The 15,886-nt window shown below is 43.6% G+C and overlaps 1 protein-coding gene across 1 annotated transcript in view; it reads left to right on the top strand.

Annotated features, from left to right (window-relative positions):
• Nucleotides 1–15,886, top strand: part of rasa2 (RAS p21 protein activator 2) — a 146,944-nt gene that overhangs the window by 73,369 nt on the left and 57,689 nt on the right.

Below are 15,886 nucleotides of genomic sequence, written 5' to 3'. Positions count from 1 at the left end.
TAAAAACCATTGTGGTTTAAGGGATCTTTTACACTTTCTGCAGACTACAGACAGTTTGGTTGGAAAGCCTTCCTATCCGAACAACACAATACATCTAATATGCTGCATGGAATCTTTGAAGAGTCAGTTTCATCATTAGGTTAACTTAAACCAAGCTATATGCACAGAATTAGATCCATTTCTGCAGATTTCAATATATTGCTACCAGTAACTACTTCATTGGGACAGGCAGGGCAAAGAGCAGAACAATCTCTGACTCTGGTGAGTACTCTGAAACCCGTGTTGCCGTAATCGTGCATTTTCAGCTGGGTGTGCGACATTAATTCTGTTTATCCGTTACGACAATGAAGCTCCTCTCAGCCTGGGATCCTCTGCCAAAAACTGTGCACTCCTTCTCTCTCTTTTCCCATTTACTCCAAGGAGAATTTGTGTCCTGATAATTTCAATGCAACCAGAATTTGCCCCATTATTTATTGCCTTCAGTTCTCTTTGGCCTCTTTCTAACTTCTTTCTTCTATGCAGCCCTGCAATCAGCATCAGCAATTTTCTTTTTTTTAGAGATGATTTTCCAGTCATTATCCCATTGAGGTTTGGGAAATTGTTCCCAGTAAATTGGTGTTATTTATACATTACCTTTTGCAATTCAAAGGTACTTCAGTAGCTTAATGCATATTGGTGCATCCTGAAGTCATAAAAGATCATATATAAATGCAAGTCTGTCTTTTCTGACCCTTCTGATCTAGTACAGATGATCTCTTTTGGCCATATGTGTTACAAGTGTTGTTTTTACTGTGCGTGAAATGTTAATTTATTACCATGGTGGGCCAGTCTCCCTTGCATGCACATAGTTTCCTAATGTCAATTACATTTCCTAATGTAATGGCATTATAAAATGAATGTGCATCTTATGACTAAGGTTACTACCTGATAAGATTCAGGTATGGTTGTTAACATTCTTGGTACAATAAAGTAACTATTGCAGGTGAAAAATCCTGGCATCTTTTACCCTGGCATATAACTTGTGTATTTTTATTTTTCAGCTGTATCTCTGTTGTAGCTACTACATCCTGTCTATTGGTGTAACATATTTTTTAATAAATAAAGTTGACTGGTGTTCCTTCCATTGTAAGGATCAAGGTTTAGTTGTCTGTTTAAGTGCTGAATTAACTCATCTCATTTGAATCGGCAAGTGTCCTAAGTTAGGGCAACGAATGTTGGTCAGGTTTCCAACTTCTGTTTGTTATTCATCATTGGGGGGCTGGGGGGGGGGGGGGGGTCTTGAATATTTTGGGCTTGCTCGTGAGGCCCTACGTTTAAATTGGAATTAGTTTATTATTGTCACATGTACCAAGGTACAGTGAAAAACTTGTGTTGCATACTGTTCATGCAGATCATTTCGTTGTACAGTGCATTGAGATAGTACAAGGTAAAACAATAACAGAATGCAGAATAAAGTGTGACAGCTACAGAGAAAGGTGCAGTGCATGTAGACAATAAGGTGCAATGTCATAATGAGGTAGATTGTGAGGTCAAGAGCCCATTGTATCATACTAGGGAACCGTTCAATAGTCTTATAACAGTGGGATAGAAGCTATCCTTGAGCCTGGTGGTATGTGCTTTCAGGCTTTTGTATCCTCTACTTGATAGGAGAGGGGAGAAGAGAGAATGTCCAGGGTGTGTGGGGTCTTTGATTATGCTGGCTGCTTTGCCGAGGCAGCGAGAAGTATAGACAGAGTCCATGGAAGGGAGACTGATTTCCGTGATGTGGACACAACTCTCTGCAGTTTCTTGCAGTCATGGGGAGAGCAGTTGCCATACTAAGCTGTGATGCATCCGGATAGGATGCTTTCTCTGGTCCAAGCCATGATACATCTGGATAGGATGCTTTCTATGGTGCATCGATAAAAATTGGTGAGCGTCGACGGGGACATGTCAAACTTCTTTAGCCTCCTGAGGAAGTAGAGGTGCTGGTGAGCTTTCTTGGCCATGGTGTTAGCCTGCTGATGCATGCTAGCGAGGCTCACACTCGAATTTAGCAATTTTGTTGAAGTATTGGAAGACAACTAGTGCCTGTGGAACCATGCTAGGAATTTTCACTTTGGAAGGGAGTGGTGAAATTTGCTGGAAGGTTTGCTAGAGCTGTTGGGGAGGGTTTAAACTAGGTAGGCAGGGATGGGAACCAGAGTGTTAGGTCAGATGATGGAGCAGTTGGTGTAAACGTAGATGTGATATGCAGAGAGACTGTGAGGAAAGACAGGCAGTGGGATAGGGCATTAATACAGTCAGTTGGATGAGTTGAAATGTGTTTACTTCAATGCGAAAAGTATTAAGGATAAGTGTGATGAACTTAGAGTATGGATCAGTACATGGAATTACAATGTTGTGACCGTTACAGAGACTTGGCTGTCGCAAGGGTAGGATTGGCTGCTTGATGTTCTGGGGTTCAGATATTTCAGAAGGGATAGGGAGGGAGGTAAAATGGGAGTGGGGAGGAGTGGCATTAATGATCAGGGATAGTGTCACAGCTGCAGAAACGAGGATGTCATGCAGGATCGTCTACTGAGTCAGTGTGGGTAGAAGTCAGAAACAGGAAGGGAGTAATCACTCTGGGAGTATTCTGTAGGCCCCCTAATAGCCACCAGGACACTGAGGAGCAGATAAGTAGGCAGATTTTGGAAAGGTGCAAAAATAGCAGGGTTGTTGTCATGGGTGACTTCAACTTCCCTAATATTGATTGGCATCTCCTGAGTGCAAAAGGTTTAGCTGGGGCAGATTTTGTTAGGTGTGTCCAGGAAGGATTCCTGACACAGTATGTGGACAGGCTGACTAGAGGAGAGGCCATACTGAATCTCGTACTAGGCAATAAACCTAGTCAGGTGACAGATCTCTCGGTGAGCGAGCATTTCGGAGACTGTGACCACAACTTCCTGACGTTTAGCATAGCCATGGATAGGATAGGAGCAGGCGATATGGGAAAGTTTTAATTGGGGGAGGGGAATTACGTTGGTATTAGGCTGGAGCGTGAATTGGGAACAGGTGCTCTCAGGGCAATGTACAGCAGAATGGCGGGGGTGGAAGGGGGAAACAATATTTTGCTTCACTGTTCACTGGGGAGAGGGACTTCGATGAATTTGAGGTCAGTGTAGAACAGGCTAATGTGCTGGAGCATGTTGAGGTTAAGAAAGAGGTGGTATTGGAGCTTCTGAAAAACAGTAGGATAGCTAAGTCCCCAGGGCCGGATGGGATATACCCCAGCTTAATACGGGAAGCGAGGGAAGACACTGCTGGGGTGTTGATGATATTTGTATCTTCCCTGGCCACGGAAGTGATGCTGGAGGATGGCAGATGTTGTTCCCTTGTTCAAGAAAGGTAATGGGGATAATCCTGGGAGTTACAGACCAATGACTCCTGCTTCAGTGGTAGGCAAGCTATTGGAGAGCATTCTTATGGACAGGATTTACAAGCATTTGGAGAAGCATAGTCTTATTTGGGATAGTTAGCATGGCTTTGTGAGGGGCAGGTCATACCTCACAAGCCTAATTGAATTGTTCGAGGAGGTGACAAAACTAATTGATGAAAATAGAGCAGTGGACATGGTGTATATAGACTTTAGTAAGGTGTTTAACAAGGTTCCCCATGATAAGCTCATCCAGAAAGTTATGAGGCATGGGATCCATGGAGACTTGGTGCATGGATTTGGAATTGGCTTGTCCACAGAATGCAGAGGGTGGTAGGAGATGGAGAGTATTCTCTCTGGAGGTTGGTGACTAGTGGTGTTCCGCAAGGACCTGTTCTGGGACCCCTGCTCTTTGTGACTTTTTTATATATATAAATGACTTGGATGAGGAAGTGGAGGGATGGGTTAGTAAGTTTGCAAATGACACGAAGGTTGGAGGTGTTGTGGATGTGTAGAAGGATGTTGTAGGTTACAACGAGATATAGACAGGATGCAGAGTTGGGCGGACCAGTGGCAGATGGAGTTCAATCCGGAAAAATTTGAAGTGATACACTTTGGAAGAACTAACTTGAAGGCGGAGTACAAGGTTAATGGCTGGGTTCTTAGCAGTGTGGAGGAACAGAGGGATCTTGGGGTCCAAGTCCATAGATCCCTCAAAGTTGCAGTGCAAGTTGATAGGGTGGTTCAGAAGGTGTATGGTGTGTTGGCCTTCATTAGTCAGGGGATTGAGTTCAAGAGCCGTAAGGTAATGTTGCAGATCTATAAATCTTTGGTTAGACCACAATTGGAGTATTGTGTTCATTTCTGGTTGCCTCATTATAGGAAGGATGTGGAAGCTTTAGAGAGGGTGCAGAGGAGAGTTACCAGGATGCTGCCTGGATGAGAGAACATGTCTTATGAGGAAAGGTTGAGTGAGCTGGGGCTTTTCTCTTTGGAGCAATGCAGGATGAGAGGTATATAAGATTATGAGGGGCATACATAGAGTGGACAGCCAGCACCTTTTCCCCAGGGTGGCAATGGCCAATACCAGAGGACATCAGTTTATGGTCAGAGGAGGAAAGTTTAGGGGAGATGTCTGAGGTAGGTTTTTTTTACACAGAGAGTATTGGGTGCCTGGAACACATTGCTGGGGGTGGTGGTAGAGGCTGATACTATATAGACATCTAAGAGGCTCTTAGGCATATGGATGTAAGAAAAATAGAGGGTTATGGGCTGTATAGGAGGGAAGGGTTAGATTGATCATGGAGTAGGTTTGTGTAGGTCAGCACAACATTGTGGGCCAAAGGGCCTGTACTGTGCTGCACTGTTCTATGGTGCAGTGTGGGGGGGGGGGGGGGGGGGGGGGGGGGGGGGGAAGGCGCGTGCGGTGTGTAGTTAAGCAGCAGTGCAAAAGAAATAGTTTCTGTTGTCTGTAAACTATAAAGCAAGATCTTAAATCCGTCTTAATTTTGCTTTGGTTTCTTTGCAAAACAAAAGCAATGAATTTTCAGATGAATGTATACAATTAATAATAGTTACTTGAGGTTGATTGCCATTACCCTTCACTTAAGTCTTTTGAAACATTGTTCTCTGGTGGAAATGTTTTGTGGATAAGTTGCACTGTGAGACAACTCTAAATCTTCTTGTCACAAGATTCAGTAGAACCATCTAACTTGGACCTACTCGAAAGCATTTCAGTTTTTCAGTGATCAGTTTCAAAGGAGTTTTTTTTTAAACAATTGTTATTCTTGCAATACTTCAGCATTATGTTGGGTGTTGTTAGGACTTGAGTCAACTGGCATTGATCCATCTTTGTTCAGCATCTTTATTTGGGCAAATTCAAACTTGCCAGTTCAGTTCCAAATTGCGTCTGCGTCTGTTCTACTTCGTGTGAAATTAGTAGTACATTTATGACAGTGGCCAGTGCTGCAACTAGCTGGCAGCACTCCTCTTCCTTGTAAACATATGTCTTCTGAATATGAATCAATACACTTGTGATGTTATTACAGCAATAGACTCTAGTTTATAGAGGACAAAGGTACCCCAATGACAATGCAAATTGGATCTGAATAACATGAATAGAAATCTGATGGAGATTTGAGACTGATTTAGTGTTTCATTCTGCATCCACATAAGTGTTATAATGCTAGGGATTTTGGACAGTATAAGGCAAGAATTTATGAATTTCTCCAAAGAGTCATAGGAAAATAGGAGCTGCAGTAGGCTCTTTGAGCTTGCATCACCAATTAATTTCAGTGCCATATTCTCCCTCTCTCCCCATGTCCTTTGATACCTCTAATCCCTGGAAATTTGTTTACATTAGATATATTCAGTGACTTGACCTCCTTGGCTTTTGTGATAGAGAATTCCACAAGTTTTTCACCCTCTGATTGGAAAAACAATCTCGTCTCAGTCTAAATGTTTTGACCTACGTCCTGAAACTATGACCTTGGGTTCTAGACCCCCCTCTCCCTGAGGGGAAGGGCATCTAGCCAAGGAAAATGTCTTCTTTGCATCCAGCCTGTCATACCCTGTCAGTATTTTGTATGTTTCAATGAGATGCCCCCTCACTCTTTTAAACCAATGAGTACAGGTTTGGTCAATCTAACCTGTCTTTCTACAACAATTCTGCCATGCCCGAAATTAGTCTGGTTAACCTTCAATGCACTCCCTCTATTGCAAATACTTAGGACTCTAGATGTGATCCAACCTGTATATTCAAGAACACCTACAAAGAAAGTCTACATTCCATTTGTTGTCTTAATTGCCTGCTGCTTTTGCAAACTTGCTCCCAGTGACTGGTGTTCAAGGACACCTAGATCTATCTGTGTCAATATTTTCCAATCTATCACAGCTTGAGTAGTACTCGGCCTAAAACCACTATTAACCATAACAGTTTAACACTCTATACATTCTCCACTCTTGTCGTTATGACAGCAGTTCCTGAAAACAAACTGCTGCTTTAGTTGCTTATTATGCTTATCGGGTAATAGGAAGGGATGACTTGTTGGTCTTTTGAAATAAGTGGAATAGTTTAGAGTTCACTTTTCAGAACTTTGTGTTTGTGTGATGTACTACTTCTTGTATGGCTAAATCCTTCGTGGCTTTGTTCACTGAAGAATTTATTTTGCAATAAGATCTTGTGTAAAACACATTCAGGGCTTCTGAAGAAATACTGATGAAGTTATTTGCTGTTCTGTGGAATCTGCCAAGTTTCCACAGTAATGTTATTGGAACTAAATGGAACACATACAGAGTGTGCACGTTGTCTTATTATATAGATGCATAGGAAGCGTATTGCAGTGAGGATGTGGGGAAAAAAAAATGTCACAAATTGAGAGTGGCATATCAGATATCCAAGCTGCTGTGTATTGAAAAATATTTTTGGTAATAAAATTGAATTCCATAAAAGATCACGTTATTTTAGTGCCTTTTATGTATTCCAAAGTGTTTCACAGAGATGCAGACAAAATGGATGCAGACGTATAAGGCGACCAAAGGTTTGACAGAATTATTAGTTTAAGGGAAAAGGGGGAGGGGGAGCAGAGAATTCCAGAGCATTCCAAAGATGTCTGTTGGGATGAATGGGAGGGATCACTGTCCAGAGCCAAAGGAATGGGATATTTCATGAGGTGGTGGTAGGTGGTAGACCCTATAGGGTGATAATATGGTTAAGCAAACTGCTGATGGTATTGAGGTAATTGAGGGTTGAAAAAGGTTACAGAGAGCTGAATGGTATAAGCATATGCATAGGAACTGACTTTAAACATTGTCTCCTCCCCCTTCTTATTCTTGAAACCTATTTTATTGCAGGCAACTCTTTGGTTATATGTAAAGAATTCATTTGAGAAGAACAATCAAGATGACTAAAATGCAGGAGAAGGGATTTTCTCAATTGCACTTTAATCCTGTTAAATTAAACCTTTAATCCTAAACAACGTGATTAATTATAGTGACACAGAATGGTTTTTCACTTGTGGGTGGCAGACCATACTGTGGTGTTCAAATGCATAGAGAGTATTAGCTCAAGATGTGTTTCCATTTTGAAGCATGTAATGGATAACATTTATTATATCTAATACTTCTAAGAAATTTAGACATTCATAAATTGGGATGGGGAGGATGTTTGTGTATATTTGGGTTCATAACTTGGATTTTGAACCACTGAAAAATAAGTTCATTGCTGAGCTTTGTCTGACATAATTTCGAGTCCTGGTGATTTGGATAAGACAGCTGATCCTCATAAATTCCCTTCATTATGATCAGAAAGATTCTGATTGTAAAGCAATACAGGGTCTCATACACGAGGAACTGTTTGTCGAGTAATAAATGTTGCCTTCAAGTTCTGGATGTATTTTATGAATTATCATATTTTCATTGGGATATCAAAGAGCTATCACAAACCTAAGCTTAGATACATATATCCAAGGAAATTTTATAAATAGAAATGTCTGGTTTTTGAATTTAAATAAGTTGTTCAATAACTTGCTGTCAAAACCTTCCTCGGTAGCAATAGCCAGCCAAATACTGTTGTATAGAATGCATTGAAAACAAAACGACTCCTACTTTTCCAATAATTCACTTTGTTCTCTCACCCCTTATTGTGATGCACAATTCTCTTGAACCTTCAGGTAATTTTCCCATAGCCAAAGTGAATTCCATCATGTACCTGCCCTTAGGTAAATATTTTAATGTCTGGAATGCATCAGATGTTGCCTTAATTACACCCACATGCATTTTGTCTTCGACGATGCACTGTATACACTTTCTGTGTGGTAACTAGTGTGCAATTGACACCTCTCATGTTAAAAGAAATAACATTTCAAAATACTGGAGTGATACAAGTCATCCTCAACAGCAAGGACTGCCAAAGAAGGAGCTCCCTCCCCCACTCTCTCTCTCCCCCACTCTCTCTGCCCCTCTCTCCCTCTCTGCCCCCCACTCTCTCTCCCCCTCTCTCCCTTTCTCCCCCCACTCTCTCTCCCCCCACTCTCTCTCCCCCCCACTCTCTCTCCCCCCCTCTCTCTCCCCCCCCTCTCTCTCTCCCCCCCTCTCTCTCTCCCCCCCTCTCTCTCTCCCCCCTCTCTCTCTCCCCCCCTCTCTCTCTCCCCCCCCCTCTCCCCCCCCCTCTCCCCCCCCCCTCTCTCCCCCCCCCCTCTCTCCCCCCCCCTCTCCCCTCCCCCCCCTCTCTCCTCCCCCCCCTCCCCCCCCCCCTCTCCCCCCCCCTCTCCCCCCCCCTCTCCCCCCCCTCTCTCCCCCCCCTCTCTCCCCCCCCCCTCCCTCCCCCCCCCCCCCTCCCACCCCCCTCTCCCCCCCCCTCTCCCCCCCCCCTCTCCCCCCCCCCTCTCCCCCCCCCCTCTCCCCCCCCCTCTCCCCCCCCCCCCCTCGTTGGGGGGGCCCACCCACTCTCCCCCCCCCCTCCTCCCCCCCCTCTGCTCCCCCCCCCTCTCCTCCCCCCCCCTCCCCCCCCCCCCTCTCCCCCCCCCCTCCCCCCCCCCTCCTCCCGCCCCCCCCTCTTCCCCCCCCCCCTCCTCCCCCCCCCCTCCCCCCCCCTCCCCCCCCCCCCTCTCCCCCCCCCTCTCTCCCCCCCCCCCCCCCCCCCCCCCCCCCCCCCCCCCCCCCCCCCCCCCCGCCTCCCTCCCCCCCCCCCCCCCCCCCCCCCCCCCCCCGTCCCCCCCCCCCCCCCCCCCCCCCCTCCCCCCCCCCCCCCTCTCCCCCACCCCCCCTCTCGCCCCCCCCCCCTCCCCCCCCCCCCCCTCCCCCCCCCCTCCCCCCCCCCCCCCCCCCCCCCCCCCCCCCCCCCCCCCCCCCCCCCCCCCCCCTCCCCCCCCCCCCCCCCCGCCCCCCCCCCCCCCCTCCCCCCCCTCTCCTCCCCCCTATCCTCCCCACCCTCTCTCTCCACCCCCCTCTCTCCCCTCCCCCTCTCATCCTCCCCCCCCTCTCTCCCTCCCCCCCTCTCCCCCCCCCCTCTCTCCTCCCACCCCCTCTTCCTCCCCCCCCTCTCCCTCACCCCCCCTCTCCTCTCCCCCCCCCCCCCTCTCTTCCCCCCCCCCCCTCTCTCCCCCCCCCCCCTCTCTCTCCCCCCCCCTCTCTCCCCCCCCCCTCTCTCCCCCCCCCCTCTCTCCCCCCCCCCTCTCTCCCCCCCCCCCCTCTCTCCCCCCCCCCCTCCCCCCCCCCCCTCTCTCCCCCCCCCTCCTTCTCCCCCCCCCCCTCTCTCCCCCCCCCCCTCTCTCCCCCCCCCCTCTCTCTCTCCTCCCCCCCCCCTCTCTCTCCCCCCCCTCCTCTGACTGACTTCTTCAACACGTCCTTTATCTTCTGTTGACGTAAGCATGCCCCACACACACAACTATGCTCTGTCTTAAAGGGACATTCACCAATAGTAAGCTCGTTACAAAAATTGTTACAATCTTGCTACTTTTATTTTACAAAAGTCAGACGTGAAATAATTCTCTTGAGGTATTATTCCATTGCCACTGTATCCTCCTGAGTCAACTGACAGAGGCAATAATACTGTCAGAAAGATGTGTTCAGGTCCAGGATATGAGCCTGTAACACTAGAGCCGGTAATCTAGATGGTTGCAGTACAGTAGCAATGCTGCTTAGTCAGGAGCACCATTGTCTTGGCATTGCAAACTCAGACCAATTAGTCTATTTTGGTGTCTTGAGTGCACATGGAAGATCTCTTAAAGCAGAGAAACAAGCCCTCCCCCTCCTCCCCAGCTGAAGACTTTGAATTCAGCAGGATCCCACATTAAGTCATTAAGTAATGAGTAGAATGACCAGCTGATTACTCTCCATTCATGGCATTAAGGAAGGAATATTTAGCTGCATTTATGATTCATTGCACCCTTAATTAACTTCATTGCCTAAAGTACTTGTGAGAGAAGTGATTACAAATAATCCATTTTTATAAAAGAATGACACAGTATTGTCATTTTACATTCTGCAGTTTCCCTGAAAATGGCTTCTAGCCAATTGGGTGCGTTTTTATTAAAAAAAGATTCTGTTGTGTTTTTTTTCTTCCCTGGTTCTGTCACGGCACTGGTATTTTTCCACCGCCTCCCACCAAAACAAATGCAATCAGCAATTGTAACACATTAGCCTACATATGGAAATGGTACTAGACTATGTACATGATTGTGAATACAACTTTACTAGATTCCTAAAACAAAAGATGGGAAGTGGGATGAACAACATCATTGGTGGAGTAAAATCTTGGAGAATCTCCAATGTATATGAATTTTGTATAAGTATGGGCCATATAATCAGTATAATAATTCTAAAAGTAAATGGTTTTTGGCTAGCTTGATCAGGTGCTTTGATAAAATAACAGATGATGAAGGAGATGTTACTTGAAAATAGTAAGTATATGTGAAGCATGAACATTTTGTAAACATAGAGAAGATGGTAACAGCTTCAGGAAGACATGCAAACTTGTGCAAGAACAGACACATGGTAGAAGGAATTTAACACAAGTTTGAGGTGATAAATTTTGGTAAGAGTTATGTGAGGCATTATACATACTTGAAGGGGTACAAGAATAGTGAAATCTCCATACTCTAATGGTCCAGCTATTTGTCTAGGAAACAGATGCAGTAAATAGGCTGTTCAGCCCCTTGTGCCTGCTCCCCCCAATTAAATAGCATTATTTACTGATCTTTTACTGCAGTACCACTTTTCTGTAATAACCCCAAATTCCTTGATTTCCTTAATATCCAAAAGTACATTGACATCTCTTGAATATACTCAGTGACAGAGCCTCCACAGCCCTCTTGGGTAGAGAATTCCAAAGTTCACTGCCTTCTAAACAATTTTTTTTTCACCTCAGTCCTGAGTGGCCAACTCCTTGAGATTATGACTTCTGGTTCCTGGCAGTCCTGCCAGAGGAAACATCATCCCTGCATCAACCCTGTCAAACCCTTAAGTACTTTGCAAGTTTCAATAAGACCTTTCAGACTTCTAAGCTGAAATGAGTATGGACCCAATCTGCTTAATTTCCTCTCACGGGATAAATCCCAGACTCGATCTGGGGATTTCTGCTGCACTCAGAGTGCTATATATTTTAAGACATCTTTACTTACATGCATGATTCCTCTGCAGTAAGGTCAACATACATTCCTAATTGCTTGGTGTACCCTTGTTAACTTTCAGTAATTTGTGTGCAAAGACTCCCAGGTTCCTCTGAACACGTTTAAAGTCTGTCACAAATGAAAGAAAATACTATTTTTGTCACCTTGGATACATGACACCTAGTACCCTTATCCAAACCATTGATCAGTTGAGAAAGCAGTTACATCTCTTACTGAGATTGAATTTAGATTTGGTATCTGGTTCAGTTGTCTTAATTTTTCCAGTAAGATCCTCTGTGTATTCTTAATGCAGATCAATTTAATATCACTGGCCAATAAAAGTACTAAATAAAAGGGCAAACAAACAACAGTTGAGTTAAACTACAGATCTAGTTTTAATTTCTTCCTTTTTCAATTAAAGAAGATAAGTTGTGTGATCTAACTATTTATAAGTGATTAGATTTGTTGCTAAATTTGACTGATTGAAATCCTGCTGTATTTCGTGAGAACTTCACCAACTTCTGCATTGAGGAGAGATGACATTTGCTTACAGGAAGTCTCTTATCATTTGCTGAACGATGGCTAATATCTTGTGGCTAAAATATTTAACACTGAAAATGTTAATCTTGCTAAAGTCTAAAAAAGAATCTATTTTAGTCAGGTAGTCTAGCAGAACTTTTTTTTGCATGGATTTAATATCAAGTTCAGCTTTTTGTTAGTTATTTTTAATTGTAGCAGGTGAATTTGCACTTTTTTTAAAGCACAATGCATATTGTGTAGAGCATAAGCATTTGCATCATGGATGACAGCTTCATTCAGTAGCTTTCAGTTGACTTATGCTCGTATGAGCTCTGGCTTCAATCAAGGCTTCATAGTTTTCAGTCACTTGATCAACAAGTTATCTGCCCTTGTGTCTTGTGTTATAAGCTACAAATATTTCTCATATATATTCATTTATAGCTGTTGTTATTTCAAGTAAATTTGTAATCCATTCTAACTTTGTGCTTAGAATGTGTGCTTAGAATTTGTGCATTTTAACATTCTGCTTAGAATGTGCACCATAGACCTCTTGCTCCTCAACATTATCAAATAATTAATGTGATTGTGCAGGGCATCTGACAGAATCAGATGTGGTTCACCTCATTCTCAAAGAATGGCTCCTCCATAAAGTTGCTAGTTTCACGGGCATCAGCAGGACCATGCAAGAATTGATGCATTCATAAGATTGTGGTAGGGTTGGCATGTGAAAGAAATGGGAATTGACCTAAGTTGCATCACTATTTCGTAAAAGCAATATTATAAAAAGGTGACCATTTGAGCTTGCTGTTGTTCATTGACAATCCACCACCCACCTTCCCCCCCCCCCCCCCCCCACTTCCGTTTATACAGTGGCATGCAAAAGTTTGGGCACCCCTGGTCAAAATTTCTGTTACTGTGAATAGCTAAACGAGTAAAAGATGACCTGATTTCCAAAAGGCATAAAGTTAAAGGTGAAACATTTCTTTAATATTTAAGCAAGCTCACTTTTTTATTTCCATGTGTTACAATTTCAAAATAACAAAGAAGGAAAAGGGCCCAATGCAAAAGTTTGGGCACCCCTGCATGGTCAGTACCTAGTAACACCCCCTTTGGCAAGTATCACAGCTTGTAAATGCTTTCTGTAGCCAGCTAAGAGTCTTTCAATTCTTGTTTGGGGGATTTTTGCCCATTCTTCCTTGCAAAATGCTTCTAGTTTTGTGAGATTCTTGGGCCGTCTTGCATGCGCTGCTCTTTTGAGGCCTATGTACAGATTTTCAATGATGTTTAGGTCGGGGGACCTTGAGGGCCATGGCAAAACCTTCAGCTTGTGCCTCTTGAGGTAGTCCATTGTGGAATTTGAGGTGTATTTAGGATCTTTATCCTGTTGTAGAAGCCATCCTCTTTTCATCTTCAGCTTTTTTTTTACAGACGGTGTGATTGCTTCCAGAATTTGCTGGTATTTAATTGAATTCATTCTATCCTGGACCAGTGAAATGTTCTCTGTGCCACTGGCTGCAACACAAGCCCAAAGCATGATCGATCCACCCCCGTGCTTAACAGTTGGAGAGGTGTTCTTTTCATGAAATTCTGCACCCTTTTTTCTCCAAACATACCTTTGCTCATTGTGGCCAAAAAGTTCTATTTTAACTTCATCAGTCCACAGGACTTGCTTCCAAAATGCATCAGGCTTGTTTAGATGTTCTTTTGCAAACTTCTGATGCTGAATTTTGTGGTGAGGACGCAGGGAAGTTTGGAGAAAAAAGGGTGCAGAATTTCATGAAAAGAACACCTCTCCAACTGTTAAGCACGGGGGTGGATCGATCATGCTTTGGGCTTGTGTTGCAGCAGTGGCACGGGGAATATTTCACTGGTAGAGGGAAGAATGAATTCAGTTAAATACCAGCAAATTCTGGAAGCAAACATCACACCGTCTGTAAAGTTTTAAAAAAGCTGAAGGTGAAAAGAGGATGGCTTCTACAACAGGATAACGATCCTAAACACACCTCAAAATCCACAATGGACTACCTCAAGAGGCACAAGCTGAAGGTTTTGCCATGGCCCTCACAGTCCCCTGACCTAAACATCATTGAAAATCTGTGGATAGACCTCAAAAGAGCAGTGCATGCAAGACGGCCCAAGAATCTCTCAGAACTAGAAGCCTTTTGCAAGGAAGAATGGGCAAAAATCCCCCAAACAAGAATTGATAGACTCTTAGCTGGCTACAGAAAGTTTTTACAAGCTGTGATACTTGCCAAAGGGGGTTTTTATTAAGTACTGACCGTGCAGGGTGCCCAAATGTTTGCATTGGGCCCTTTTCCTTTTTTATTATTTTGAAACTGTAAAAGATGGAAATAAAAAATAATCTTGCTTAAAATATTAAAGAAATGTGTCATCTTTATCTTTATGCCTTTTGGAAATCAGGTCATCTTTTACTCGCTTAGCTATTCACAGTAACAGAAATTTTGACCTGGGGTACCCAAACTTCTGCATGCCACTGTATACTCCGCAATTTTGCTTTGAGTTTGTATTAGTTATTAATCTGAATTAGTAACCATTGTGATCCCAGCAACAATCCCTGAATCATGATCTTTAGCATCTGATGATATTAAAGCCTGCTACTTACCTACTTTCCAAGGCATTATTATTTAGAAAATATTTGTTTTCTCCTGATAATTGGTTTTATTATATTTTATATATAATGACAATAATAGTAATAACACTGAGTTTACCTGTAACTGTTTTGTTGTCCTTTAGCCATGTGAACAGCTTGCAACTGCATGTCATCTTATCCATACAGCCATTTTAACCATTGCTTCATACTTTCATCAGTTATTCTCCTAACAGTGATGAGATAAATCAGAAAAGCCATTGCTTTTTCATTGTGATGACAATGTTATAACAAATCATATCATAATTCATTGTAATATAGCTACTGTTTTAATTCTTTTAAAAAATAGCTAAAGATATTTTAATTTTCATTCAAGTAATGTTTGTGGTTGTGAAGGATATGATGCAGTGTGTTCCTACTGCAGCAGGAAGTTGTGCCCCATTTCTGACCGCATTGGTTTTCGTTTCACATCATAATGCAGGCTGAACAAACATAGGTAGGAGCATGAAGTGGGTTTCTGTGGTGTTTTCCACTCTAAACCATTATGTTGCTTGTGCAAAATATTATTTTATGATTCTTGGGAAAACAGCAGAAACAAATGAGTTGTTTACAAATTTCATTGACAGAATCAAACTGGGCTGCTTACCGCAGTAACGCATGCAGTACTGTAATATCCTTCCGATCTAGCCTTCTGATCTGTTTCCTTTCTGAAATTGTTGCATCAGTTCTGTTTGCATAACACTACATTTAACATCATCTGTTAGACTTAGGCATATTTCCCACTTTGCATCTAGATCTAATAGTACTTATTTCAGTCAGATTTTTAACAGGCACACAAAACAAGGCATATGTCTGACATGTGGGAGTTGTTTAAAGGCCATCTGGTCAGAATTCAGGACCAATATGTTCTTGTGAGGAAGGACAAAGATGGCAAGGTTTGGGAACCTTGGATAATGAGGGATGTTGCCAATATAGTCAGAAAGAAAATGGAAGCATATGTAAGGTTTAGGAACCCGAAATTGGACAGGGTCCCTGGGGAATATGAAAGAGAGAACCTAAAGATGGAGTCAGGAGGGCTAAAAGTAGCTATGAAATGTTCTTGGCAAGTAGGATTAAAGAGAATCTCAAGGCACTTTATGCACAAGTTCAAAACAAGAATGTAACTAGATAGAGGATAAGAGCAATCAAGGACAAGGAGGGAATTTATGCCTGGAACCAGAGGAAGTGGCTGAGGTACTAAATGAGTAGTTCGCA

Source organism: Pristis pectinata, chromosome 6 (genome assembly GCF_009764475.1).
Source record: "Pristis pectinata isolate sPriPec2 chromosome 6, sPriPec2.1.pri, whole genome shotgun sequence".
Taxonomy (NCBI): Eukaryota; Metazoa; Chordata; class Chondrichthyes; order Rhinopristiformes; family Pristidae; genus Pristis; species Pristis pectinata.
Note: the sequence above shows the minus strand (reverse complement) of the source record. Positions and strands in the feature narration are given on the sequence as shown.